Source organism: Bubalus bubalis, chromosome 8, assembly GCF_019923935.1.
Source record: "Bubalus bubalis isolate 160015118507 breed Murrah chromosome 8, NDDB_SH_1, whole genome shotgun sequence".
Classification (NCBI taxonomy): Eukaryota; Metazoa; Chordata; class Mammalia; order Artiodactyla; family Bovidae; genus Bubalus; species Bubalus bubalis.
Window position 1 is genome coordinate 12,130,985 of NC_059164.1, and position 13,957 is coordinate 12,144,941.

General features: G+C 35.7%; 1 protein-coding gene and 1 pseudogene across 14 annotated transcripts in view; one reads left to right on the forward strand and one right to left on the reverse strand.

Annotated features, from left to right (window-relative positions):
- PPP1R9A (protein phosphatase 1 regulatory subunit 9A) overlaps positions 1–13,957 on the forward strand; it is a 339,661-nt gene that overhangs the window by 286,844 nt on the left and 38,860 nt on the right. The window lies entirely within an intron of this gene.
- On the reverse strand, positions 7,578–7,672 carry LOC112586711 (annotated as a pseudogene).

A 13,957-nucleotide genomic window follows, 5' to 3' on the forward strand; every position in this document is an offset into this window, starting at 1 on the left:
TAGTCCGCCAGGTTTCTCTGTCCGTGGGGATTTTCCAGGCAAGAATACTGGAGTGGGAGTTGCCATGCCAGGGATCGAACCCAGGTCTCCCGCCTAGCAGGCAGATTCTTTACCATCTAAGTCACCAGAGAAGCCACTTTCGTAATAGACTGTGGCTGGAATTAATTAGTCAATTCTGAGATCTTTAAAAATACAAATATTTCTTAGCTACCTTTTAGGTTATTTAAGAATAACTTAGAGAAAATAATACCTTCCTGCTGTTTCTGCTTTCCCTTAGTCTTTTTCCACAAAATGGTTTGGCTGTTGGCATTAAAGCCCAAGATTTCTTAAAAGTAGATCTCTAAGATAGTAGTCTACATTTGAATCCTGAACTCAGTAAGTTGAAGACCTGGGACTTATGGACATAAGTCTCTGAGCCTGCTTAGGTATTCACACAAGCCAGTTCTTTGGTCATTGGCCCTATCCTTGCTTGTTGTGACCCAGTTGTTAGCGTGTTGGTTTGCACTGAATCTGATTTTTCTGAATTGAATCATTTTTTGATAATTCACTCATATTTAAATAAAGTCTTTATCAAAAAGAGCAAAGGAAAGTAAATAACTGTTAGTAGATTGACCTCTGATCATTAGGAAATGTCCCTCTTTATTTCTAGTAATTGACCTTATTATTGATTTTGTTTGATATTTGAAGGGCTATGTTATCTTTCTTTTAGTGTCTGTGAGATGTCTTTTTCCATTCTTTTATTACAAATTGTCTGCCTTTTGTAAACAATGGATGGTTGCCTATTTTTATTAAAGTCTCGATCTTATGTTTAAATTTTTTTCTCAACTTTAGAAAGTTTCTATTTATTTATTTATTGATACATTGAGTTTAAATTTAACATCTTACTGTTTGTAAATCTTTCTTTGTTCTTTTTATCTACTTTCTTGCCTTCTTTTGGATTAATCAAATGGGAATTTCTTTTCTTATTTATTTTTTCCTATATTAACTTTATTCTTTTTTGTGTGTGAATACCTATAGATAAAATTTAGAATATTTGCTGGAGAAGATGGATTGACTCTTCATTAAGACGTTCCCACTCAACTGTTGTGGGGGTTTTGTTTGTAAATAAGTTTATTTTCATGATTCAAAACAATTTTTTGAATAATGACAAAGAATTTCTAAACATGAAAGAATCAGTGGCTATATCTTGTAACCAATATTTGAAATCGAATGGACAAGTTTTATTACCAGGATTCATTTTATTAAAAATAATCTATGTGTTGTTTCCATGTAAAGTCATGACTTGTTTTGTTTGAGAACAAGTCCCTACCATAGTTAAGCATAAAAAATATCTTCCATAATTGGAGTGTGACCTGCATTACTGAGTAAAGATTTCATAAATATTCTCAAAGAGTTGGAGATTTGTTTTTCTTTAAAAAGCATTCTTTTATACAAGTGTCATGCTTAGTGAGCTTTTTATAGACGGTTAAAGTTTATACTCCCTGGTAAATGCCGTGAGTATATCTTTTTGTATAGCTAATGTAGTATATATCTGTGTAGTTGATAGTTAGGTTGGATACAGGGTTAATACAGGTTTAAGCAGCTTAAACTAACACAGTTGTGTTCCGGAATAGAGTTCTTCCTGTATTTTCAGATGAGCAGAGTGAACACCCACTAACTGGTCAGAATTCTCTTTATTTAAAACAAACTACTTGTTCACAAAGATAAATGTTGAATCTAGATATACATTTTGAAGATCTTCATATACATTATCATGACCACCTGTGTCTATGTAAGAAAGACAAAGTTCGTTTAATATTAGAAAGCTCATATAATTCACACATTAACTAGAAGAAAAATGTATATGATCATCTTATTAGATGAAGACAAACACTAAATAAAGTTGAGCACTTATTCATGATAAAATGTTTCTTAAACTAGAAATACATATGAACTTTCTTGTTATATGAGGGTAACAAGTCTTTGTCAGTTATCATGTTTGGTGGTGAAATGTTAAAATCAAGAATTCCCTTTAAAATGAAGACTATTTTTAACATTTCACCATAACTGTTTATTACACATCTACTCAATGTTGTCCTAGAGGTCCTATCAAGAAGTAGGCAAGATAAGAGATAAGAGAGAAAAGATACAAGGAATGAAAAGAAGCAACGTTACCATTATTCACCAGTAATAAAATTAAATACATAAGAAAACCTCAAGAGTCTTCAGATCATCAGAATTATGGAATTTAACATTCTTTTACAAGCTACCATTTATGATAGCAACAAAAAAATATAAGGTATCCAGTGTGAATTTAACAGAATAAACTCAAGATCCGTGAAAAGACATTCAAGAAGACCTGTATGAATCAAAAGAGATAGGAAGGCTCAATATTGAAAAAATGACATTATGCCAAACTAATCTATATATTTCCATGCAGTTTCCATCAGAATTTGACCAGGTGATTTTTCGGAACTTGACAGGTTGTTTCTAAAATGTAGGTGGACAAACAACTTGTTGCCCAGAATAATCAAGATATTCCTGAAGAATACCAAGGTGAGGGAACTTGTTCTTTTAGTTCCTGAGACTCATTGTAAAGCAACAGTATTAAGACAGTGTGGTGTAATCTCAGCAACTGACAAGTAGACCAGTGCAGCAGAACAGAGTCCAGAAACAGACTGATCCATTCATGTTAGTTTGAGAGTAATACAAAGCAGACATGACAGCTTAGTGGGGAAAGGATGGACCAACAGATAGCTGGAAAAATTGACCACTCAAGAGAAAACTGAAATTGGATCTGATCTCATACCATTCGTGAAATAGATTTCAAATGGATTAAAGTCTCGACAATGAAAGGCAGCATTTAAAACTTTTAGAAGAAAATGTAGGAGAATGCTCATGTGATATCTTATTTAATACAAAAATTTCCAAATCATAAGCAAAATTTGATAAATTTGAGCACAATAATATTAAGAAAATCTGACTATGAAAAGACACTAGTAAAACTTAGAAGCCAAAAATTGAGAGAGGCTATTTATAGCCCACGTAACTAAGAAAAAAGATGGTTATTGTTATACCAATAACACAATATACTTAAAACTTACCCAATCATAAAAAAACACAACTAACATAATAGAAAAATGGACAAAACACATAAGCAATCTGTTCACAAAAGAAGAAACCCAAAGGTTGGTGAACATAAATGTTCAACCTTATTAATAAGAATAAAATGATTGACAAAGATAAAGTTTCATGGTAATATGTGATAGCTAGTATGTAGGGGAAAAAAGGAAAACTCATACAACTATTTTGTTAAAACAATTTGAATTATCTAGTAAAATGGAATACATGCAAATTTTATGGCCCAGAATGTTCACTTCTGTGTGTAAATGAGTGTTCTCCAGAAATTCTTGCTGTGTTCCAGGAGACATATTCAAAAATGCACAGCAACATCATTCATGATAGCTACAGTTAAAAGGTAATTAATCCAAACCTTTGAACATAATGTTGAGCAGACAAAAAGAAAAATGATTTGAAGAATATTATATACAGTTCATTACCATGTATGTAAAGTTTAAAAAACAAGCAAAATTAATCAATATATTCTTTAGAGATACTTTTGTGGAATAACTAGGAGAAAAAAAACCAAGGGTTACACCTAGGAACAGGGCATAGAGAGGGCTTCAGAAGTCATAATTTTATTTCTTAGACTCAATAGTAGGTACATAAGTGTCTTGTTCCCTCTCCTGTCTCTATATGACTTATATAGATGGTATACTTTTTTGCTTAAATAAAATATTTTTAAATATAAAAAATTTAAGTAGCATAATTAAAAGATGAGAATGAGAAAAACCACAAAGGTTTTTTTTTAGGCTTAAAATAAATACTAGTTTAAGATTTTTAAGGGAAAAGAAAAAGTCAGCATCCACCATACATTTATATTGATAAGAAAGTTCTTAGACTTTGGACTCCTCCAGAAAATCATTTTTTGCTGAGGCTGTAACCTTGTGTTGTCTTTGTCTTTTCTGCTTTTCCCCGAGTCCTCATTGTTAGCAGCTCTTTTCTGATACCTGTGGATTCTAGGCCAGGCCAGACTCCTATCACCACATCTGATTTATTTACTGATGGAGTCTGAGAATACACTAAACATTCACTTTGAGCACTGGAATCCAGAATATTAAACAAAAGTTAAAGCCATAATTAAAGTCAGAATTCATGAAACGGCAAGATAATAAAAGGAAAGTGCACGCTTGTTCTCCGTTATCAGGAGTGCCCTGTCCCAGAGCACGAGACGCAGAGCAGTGGAGGGTTATTCCACGCTGCCGCATTGTTCAGTTCTAAATTGAGGCAGGGGAGAATTCTCAGCGAGATTCAAGCTTTCTTTATCATGCATATAGATATCTTTTCTTGGTATACTTTCACAATTTTCATTTTTCCTGAACAAATTATTTTCAGTAACTTTTAATCCCCAGTAAGTAATTTTGACCATGAAATATTATTGATTTGCTCTAATTAAAGGTTGAACATTCCCAGTAAATCACTGTGGAAAATTTTAATGAACAAGCCAAATAAGTGAGAAATCAATACTTATTGATTGTTTCCTGGCATATAATTAAAGCCAAAATCTGTTCTCTTACCCAGAAAGCAAAGCACTTAAATTGCCTGTCTAGTTTTGTGCGAGTTTTGCATCTGTCTACGTGTAAGCCATTAAGACTTTTGTTGCCAAATCAACGAGGCATTCAAAAGGAGGTATTGAGTTGCAAAATGGCAACTCTCCTTGGTTCATATTTCTCACTGCATCTTCATAAGTTCACAGAAGTCAGCAGACCCTTCAGTCATTCTGAGGTATGTATGAGTGCTAGAAGAGAGCTAGAGTTGTTTTGATAGAAAGCAAGTGATTTTTGTCAGAATGAGCTTAAGCTTAGTAATTTTCTGTTAATTTTAAGAAAAGTGAGCTGCTTCCTATTTTATTTTGGCTTTTGAGTAAAATTCAAGAGCCAGTTGAACTAGAAGGTAGATTGTGATCTTCTGGAAGTAAGGACAGTTTTGACCCAAATGTGGAATATAACTCCTTTTCAAGGAAATTATACAAGATAGCTGTGTTTTGAAATGTTTCTTTTGTTTTATAATGTGGTTCACCATGGAGTCATAGTTACATAGTTTGGAAGACGCCATATGGTTATGCTAAGGTAAGATGACTAAAAGAATAGGAAGTTCGGATGGGGGGATATAAAAGTAGAAAGTGCACAAAGTGATTTGTATATGTAGTGTGCACAGTGGGTTCCTGTGGATTATTCAGGATTTTGTTTAAGGTGAAATTTATTCTATCAGCCAAGAGGTAAACAGGATCAATCATGGGATCATAGCATCTAGAGAATTAAAACTCAAAAAATGAACAGCTGTTTCCAGAATTGGGACCAGAAACTTATCTTGTATGCATGGTTCTGAACAATCTGCCAACCATGTTGTTCCAATAAAGATTCAGTGCCTTAAAGTTTTTCTGTTACTGTGGGGCACAGGCATCAGATTATAATTGAATTCTTGTAGGTGGACATGAAGTAATGCTCTACTTCAATACTGGCCCTGATTATTTATGAGAACTATAGGAAATTCCACTTATGAAAAAAGTTAGGAAACATTAGAATGTAGGTATACTAAAAATTCTGTTGCTTGTGAGGTTTTTTTTTTTTTTTGGATGAAACAGAAGAGTTTAGGGGTACCAAAAAGTCATTCTGATTTTATTGTGGTTTTAATGTTTGATTTATTCAAGTTACATTATCAAAAACACAGTTTTTAAATTTGATTTGCAAATCAATACTAAGTGATCTTTGAATGTTTAGTTCCTATATACGGACTTAGCTAATTGAACATCTGCAAACATTTTAAATTGCATTTATGAAATTTGTTATATTTGATTTCCTTTTTATGTACTATTAGCAACTGACAATATTTTCAAGTACTTAAGAAGTTCTTATACATATCTATTATTCTTATACATATTGTAAATTTTAAGTTTTCTTAAATCTTCCATACATAACTCAGTCTTTCCTCTAGTCAAAAGATACTTTCCCATTTAGGAAGCAAACAACTCTCATCTCAGGTAACAGGTTATTCTCTACCAAAGGCATAAAATCTACCAAAGGCATTCACATCTGAATTTTATTCAGATTTTATGTAGTATTTTATAGTATTCTTTCCATACTATAATCAAGGAAGATGTAGCATCAAATATATAATTTGGGGAGTCACCTAATTAGCATGCTTGTGATTACTCATATCTAGAGATTTTTGACAGAAAAGCTAATTTTGATACCTGTAGGAGACCCTGAGTAAGAACACAGAAGCTTGTTTATTGTCATGTCAAAGACTCTAGAATGTTAAGAAAAGGACATTCGTATAATCCGCCTTCCTAGACCCAAGTTCTGCACTTGATTTCATAGTCCTACTCAGAGAAGTCTGCAGTTCCCAGCCAGTTTGCCCATTTGATTTGATTTATTCAGTTCAGTATTCAGTTCAGTCGCTCAGTCGTGTCTGACTCTTTGCGACGCCATGAACTGCAGCTCACCAGGCCTCCCTGTCCATCACCAACTCCCGGAGTCCACCCAAACCCATGTCCATTGAGTCGGTGATGCCATCCAGCCATCTCATCCTCTGTTGTCCCCTTCTCCTCCTGCCCTCAATCTTTCCCAGCATCAGGGTCTTTTCAAATGAGTCAGCTCTCCACATCAGGTGGCCAGAGTACTGGAGTTTCAGCTTCAACAGCAGTCCCTCCAATGAACACCCAGGACTGATGGAATTTAGGATGGACTGGTTGGATCTCCTTGCAGTCCAAGGGACTCTTCAAGAGTCTTCTCCAACACCACAGTTCAAAAGCATCAATTCTTTGGCCCTCAGCTTTCTTTAGAGTCCAACTCTCACATCCATACATGACCACTGGAAAAACCATAGCCTTGACTAGATGGACCTTTGTTGGCAAAGTAATGTCTCTGCTTTTGAATATGCTGTCTAGGTTGGTCATAACTTTCCTTCCAAGGAGCAAGCATCTTTGAATTTCATGGCTGCAATCACCATCCACAGTGATTTTGGAGCCCAGAAAAATAGTGTCAGCCACTGCTTCCACTGTTTCCCCATCTATTTGCCATGAAGTGATGGGATCAGATGCCATGATCTTAGTTTTCTGAATGTTGAGCTTTAAGCCAACTTTTTCACTCTCACTTTCATCAAGAAGCTCTTTAGTTCCTCTTCACTTTCTGCCATAAGGGTGGTGTCATCTGCATATCTGAGGTTATTGATATTTCTCCCAGCAATCTTGATTCCAGCTTGTGCTTCCTCCAGCCCAGAGTTTCTCATGATGTACTGCAGATTTGATTTAACATTTATTCAAATTTTAGGTAATGCAGATCTTTTCTGTCAAAGTCTAAAGACTGCTGACAATGAAGGAGTCCTAAGATATTGAAATGCCTTGTCTAAATCTAAATTCTGTAATTGCTTTATATTCTCAGAATCAAGCAACTTGTTCAAGTGTTTCAAGTGATATATGGTGGAATTTAGGATAGCTCATACAGTTTTTTTTGTTGTTGTTGTTTTTCTAACTTATAGCCACTTCTTCTATGGGTAGGCTAGTCTAGTGGCATTTCTAAAGAGTCATTCCTGAGATATGAACTACAGAAATGACCCCTGAAAGTATAGTCTTAAAAGATATGGACAGCAAAATCTGGATCTTTCTCTACTCTGAGAATAGGAGTGTAGATTGACCATAAACTGAAGAAGGCTAAGTTAAATACCAGACTGTACTGGAAAATCACTACATTAAAACAAATAGCCAAATTATGTTTCAAAGATCATGGATAGTTTTGAGATTGTATTTGTTGATAAAGAGGTAAATAGTATTCCTCAATATTTTTCAAAGATGAGCAAATAACATATATACAACAATAAAGTCAGACCTAATTAAAAATTAGGAAACAGTAATCTTTTGATTGATCTAAAAGGGTAAGAAATCAAGTCAGCCTCCTAAAATTTGATGAATACTACCTGGGGTATAAAATTTGTCAGGTTTTGGGTGGTTGTAAAGAAATCAACTATTAATAGAGTGTAGAGTAAGAGTTGCTTATGGGTGGGTTCCTAACCAAAGTGCTATCATGAGGTGAGCTGAAGTTGTATAACTTGACCTCAAATTACCATATCTGATTCAGTACATCTTCCCCTACAGCACTAAAACAGAGAAGTAGCTGGAAGGAAGCTAAAGGGTATTCTTTAGTCCAAATCATCTGGCAGTAAAATGGCCAAGCAGGCAGTCTCCATGTATGTGATGAAAGACAGCCTTGTCATGTCAGGGCAGGCTGTTGGTCACGGGGACTTTGACTGGGTATCCTGGGCTGATATCAACATCTGAGTCCTAGAACACTAGAGCTATCAGATTAGAATGAAATTAAGATGTTTCTAAAAGAAAATATACTAAATGTGTGCTTTTTCTTCTTTGCTAATTTTAATTACATTTCATGTATAGATTTTTATAAAATATGTAACACAAAAATTTTTTTAACATTACAAATAAGACTGAGGTACCTGTTGACCAGCCTCTTCAAATCTAATGTCTTCTTCGAAGGCAACCACCATTATCAGTATGAAGTGTATCTTTTCAGTTCACTTGCTATGCAACTATATGGACATATTTACTGTTAGAAAATGTATTTTATGTTGCTGTTTTTTTAATATTTAAAATGGATATACATGTTGTTCTGCAATTGCTTCAGTCACTTAAGAGTATCTTGCTAATCTTTTTTTTGTATGTCAGTAAATAAAGACATTTATTAAGTGCTTATTATGTGCTCTTCCAAGCATTTATATATGTGTTAATGCATTTAGTCTTTATTATGTTGTTATCATCATGCCTGTTTAGAAGCTGAGGATTCTGAGGGAAAGAGCAATTAGATAAATTGCCCAATTTAGTGACAACCTCTGCTTTGGATTCTATTCAAGGAAGACTAACCCCAAGTCTCCTCTCATGGTGACTATTTCACACCATCTCTCTGAAGTACATAAGCCCACCTCTGATACGATATGTACCAACCCAAAGCCCTATGGGCCCATCTTTTGTGAACTTGCAGTGACTTAATGATACGCAGATACTGTTTGAGTTTAAAGATGCCACCAAGTTCTTCATTAAGCTCAGCATTTTGGTTGATAATAGCACAAACCAGGCAGGGTGGTGGTATAAGGTGCGAGTGTTTTTGAGTAGAATAATCCACATAAGAACGCAGAACAGACCCCATTGTTATGCTGCTCCAGTTCCCTCTGCTGATGTCTGGTCCTGGTCCATGGGCAGCATTCCATTTATGTCAAAAACAACATCAATCTAGTGGAAAACCTGAATGACTCAGACCATTTCTGTAGGGAACTGGTTTCTGTATAATATGATCTACAACATCCTAATTTCACAGAACATTTTTCATAAGAGCTGCTAAAATTGTGATCAAATCCATTAAACTCTTTTAAAGGCTCCAGTGTGAATCAATACTGAAGCTAGCCTTAAAATGCAGGTATTTTGAGGTGAAGTCCCACCCATTCAAAACTGCATTATTGTCAGCTGCTTCATACCTTTTCTCTATTTTTCTGCTGTGTTTATTGATCCCCTTGTGTCTGCTCTTCTTTTGTACTTCTAGCTGCATTTGAGTCAGAGATAAGCTGTTTCAGAGTCTTAGGGTCTGAAAGAAAGAAAAGAGAAGAAAGGAGAGGAGGGGAAAGGGAGTTTTCCTCTGATGCTAATGGCCAGCAGAACAAGAAACACTGAAGAGAAGGGGCAGAGGAAGAACCCAGGATCCTGGCCTATGAGAGCAGCGTTGCGCCGTGCTGTTGGTTGAGCTCTCTGTAGAGGCTGAATGACGGTGAACATGGCCCTCTAGACCCTTACACTGTGTGCTTTTTTTCATGTGTGCTTAGTCGCTCCATTGTGTCCAGCTCCTTACACTGAGCAGCACATAACTTGGAAATGTTGAACCAGTTGAACCATCATCATCCACAAAACTGACAGCTAATTTTTCCATGTAAAGATTTTATTTCTTGGATAAATACACAATCAAATAAAATCCCTCAGTTTTTGTTGTTTTTTTTTTAATATCCTTCTGGCAATTGGCCAAATAAGCCCTTGATGGGTATTTTTGTTTGGAACATAAAGTAAGACCAAAAAGAGGTTTCAAACAAGGTGGAAGATTGCTTGTGAAGTTTACTTTCAGACTTGAGAGTGGCTTTCTAGGATGAGGCTAGGCTTCTGAGGACTGCGCTCTATCCAGTCTTCCACAGATTAAGTGTTATACGGTCAGTAGACAAGTCAGTGACCACTCAGCCTTGGCTTTCCTACCTGAAAGAGAAAACTGGGCTAGAACCCCTGAAGTTCAAATTGTAATATTCTGATTTTCACGGGACATGATTTTAAAAAGCTAGCTTCTGCTGGCCATTAGATCACCCGTTAGTTCCCAGCAGCAGAAGTCCGATACACATTTCCCTTCTCTCTCACACACGCCCTGTAATACTTCTGAGGGGGGTATTATCTGTGATGTCTTTAGTAGTTGCTTCCTCTGGACATTTCTCCAACTTCCTTCTGGCATAAGAGTTGATGAAGTGAAAGTTCTCAGCTGAATTACGGTTTTCTGCTTCTTTAAAAAATTTTTCTTATTCCTCAGGATGGGAACACAAATTACTGATTTATAATCCATTGTTGTTGTTCAGTTGCTAAGTCGTGTTCGACCTTTGCGACCCCATGGACTGCAGCACCCTGGGCTTCCCTTTCCTTCACCATCTTCCCAGATATTGTTCAGCTTCAGATCTCTTGAGTCAGTAATGCTATATAACCATCTCATACTGTCACCCTCCTTCTCCTTTTGACTTCAGTGTTTCCCAGCATCAGGGTCTTTTCTAGGGAGTTGACTTTTCACATCAGATGGCCAAAGTATTGGAGCTTCAGCTTCAGCATCAGTCTTTCCAATGAATATTCAGGACTGATTTCCTTTAGAATGGACTGGTTGAATCTTCTTGCTATCCAAGGGACTCTCAAGAGTCTTCTCCAGCATCACAATTCAAAGGCATCAAGTCTTCTGTATGCTATCACTGCTGTAAAGAGACCCTGGGATCTTTGTTTTCAGGCCTTCAGAAATTGTCAGTTGGATGTGATGTGTGGTTGGCCACTCGGGTAATGGCTCTACAGCCCTGCTTCTCAGGCTTTAGCTAACTCTACGTTCAATAGATGTTGTTACATGCGTGCTGTCCGATGGTTTGCACCCAGTCAGTGCTAGCTGATGATAAAACAAGCATCTGAGATTGTTATTTTGCGTTTGTCCAAAACCGAACCAGGCAAATTACTGAAGAGAAATGGAGCAAGGTTCCAGGATAACCTTTATACTCCCAACCCTGCTAATAGCAGTTTTCATGTTCCCTTACTTTATTTGCTCAGCATCGAGTGATGAGGTAGCTGCTACAGTCCTGGATGTTGTATACTGTGCTGGGTGCTCCAGAGCTCAGGTTCTGTCGTGCAAGGAATTATGCTCACAAAAGTAGAATGAGCTTCTTTCTTAGGTCTTTTTGTCACTGGATAACCAAAGCTGTTACTAAACCAACAAAAGAAGAAATTATCTGAGAAATAATTTTTCTATAGTTTTCAACATCTTCCTTTTTTGATATGCTTCCACATATGTGAAAGATTAATAATATTTCATAATAACCTGTTGGAGAAGTGAATTTCCTAGTCACATCATATGTGAATTGACAGCTGAAAACCCTGAACTCTCATTGCATTAAAATCTGATTCTAATAATTTGTTCAACATCAGCTAAGTTGGAGTGCACAGGCTAGTGGCCTAGGAGTCAAGAAACTAGAAAGGTTTGGTAGCTCATCAACTAGCTGTATGGATAAGGATAAGACAGTCAAGTTTTCGAGCTTCAGGAGAGCAAAATATATGCTTGGCTGTATATACTTGGCTACTCTGTTGGAGCTGTTGTGAGGAACAAATGAGATGGTGTATGGGCAGTGTTTGGGATTATAGAATGTGCAATCCAAATATGAGATAGACAGATTGTAAGATGTGTGTGTACAGCAGTGTATCTAAATTATTGCATTCCTCTATGTTGTATTTCCATGTTTTATATGTAAACAAGAGCTTGTAAAGCTGATTCTCTCCCAGTGATCACAACTCTTAATGGGCAGTGGCAAGTTCAGAATTTGTTAGAAGGAGGAAATTAAAGTAATCAAGGGGATTTTTTTTTCCATTGACATGTGAAAAATAAAGAGACTACTGATTAGAAAACATTTAGCTGTCTTTAAATATACCTGAATGGTCTGACTTTTCTGTTATCCACTTTTCTTTCAAATATAGGAAATGAAAAGGAAAACTTTCTGTACATATTGTTATTCAGTGGATGTATCTCTCAGGGAACAATATATTTAATTTTATTTGTTAGAACCATATGCCAAGCACCATGTTCCATTGATAAGAAAGGTGCGATCTGAGATGCTTCCTTGTTTTTATAACAGAATATATTTAAGCATAGTTAATACTTAATAATACTGTGAAAAAGAATTTCATGGGGTAATGCCACTGTGAAAAATTGTTTTACTCTATTAATGTTCATACATGTTAATATTTTCTGTAACTCAGTTATTTGCTTTGTTTTTAATAATTTAAATCCAAGACCCACTTGATCAATTTCTTCAATATTATTACTTCATTTAATGACTGGCACTCTGAAAAGATAAAATAGGATTAATGATGAAACTTCATTATTTCTAAGGAGTGGCTACATGTACAAATGTAAGGAGTAGTACCATTGCAAATAAATTCAACCGGAGAACACTTTTCCTCAGCCAGTGCCTAAGTATGTTCATGGGTAACCTTCCCTCTTCCCTTGGAGATGGTAACTTTTGAGTCCTGACTTAGCCTCTGGGCAGCAAGATTAAGGGTAGGGAGAGGCGGACTAAAGAGAACCACATCAGATTCTCCCTCTAGCCTTTACCAAGCCATTTGGTATGACTCTTTTTTTTTTTTTTTTTTTTTAATTTTGACATGTTTTATTTAAAGACTTGAACATGTTCCTTTGAAAAATCAGTGTCTTGTATGGTGAGGAGAGTAGATATCCAAGAAAAAGAAATGAGACAGAGATGCATGCAAATAACTTGGAATGTAAACTTAGAAGTTAATAAAAGGAAATTTGTAGAGGATATATTTATTTTTAATTTTTTAGCCCTTATACTGTATTTTTTATCTTCTGGTTTATTGAGATATAATTGATATTCAGCACTGTATAAGTTTAAGGTGTGCAGAGTAATAATTTTACTTATATCATGAAATGATTACCACATTAAGTTTAGTGAGCATCCATCACCTCTTATAGATACAAAGTAAAAGAAAAAGAGAAAAATTATATTTTCCTTGTGATGAGAACTCCTAGGATTTACTCTGTTAAATGTCATATATAACACACAACGATGTTAATTATATTTATCGTGTACATTATATTCCTGGTACTTATTTATCTTATCACTGAAGTCTGTACCTTTGACTGCCTTCATCTAACTTCCCCTTCGCCCAACTCCCACCTTTGATAACGACAAATCTGATCTTTTTTTGTGAGTTTCTTGAGTTGGTTGGTTGGGACAGGAGTGTTGAAGTATGACTGACCTACAGCACTGTGTCAGTTCCTGCGCACAGCATAGTGATTTGATATATGTATACATTATAAAATGACCATCACAGCAAACCTATTTACTGTCTGTTACTATGCAAAGATATCACATTGCTGTCGACTGTGTTCCCCACTCTGTACGTTTTATTCCCATGATTCATTTGTTAACTGGAAGCTTGTACGTCTTATCTCCCTCACCTGTTTCATTCATTGCACATCTCTGACCACCACCCCTGCTTGTTTTCTGTGTCTAAAGCTCCATTTCTACTTTGTTATGTTTGTTTGTTTTGTGTTTTAGGTTTCAC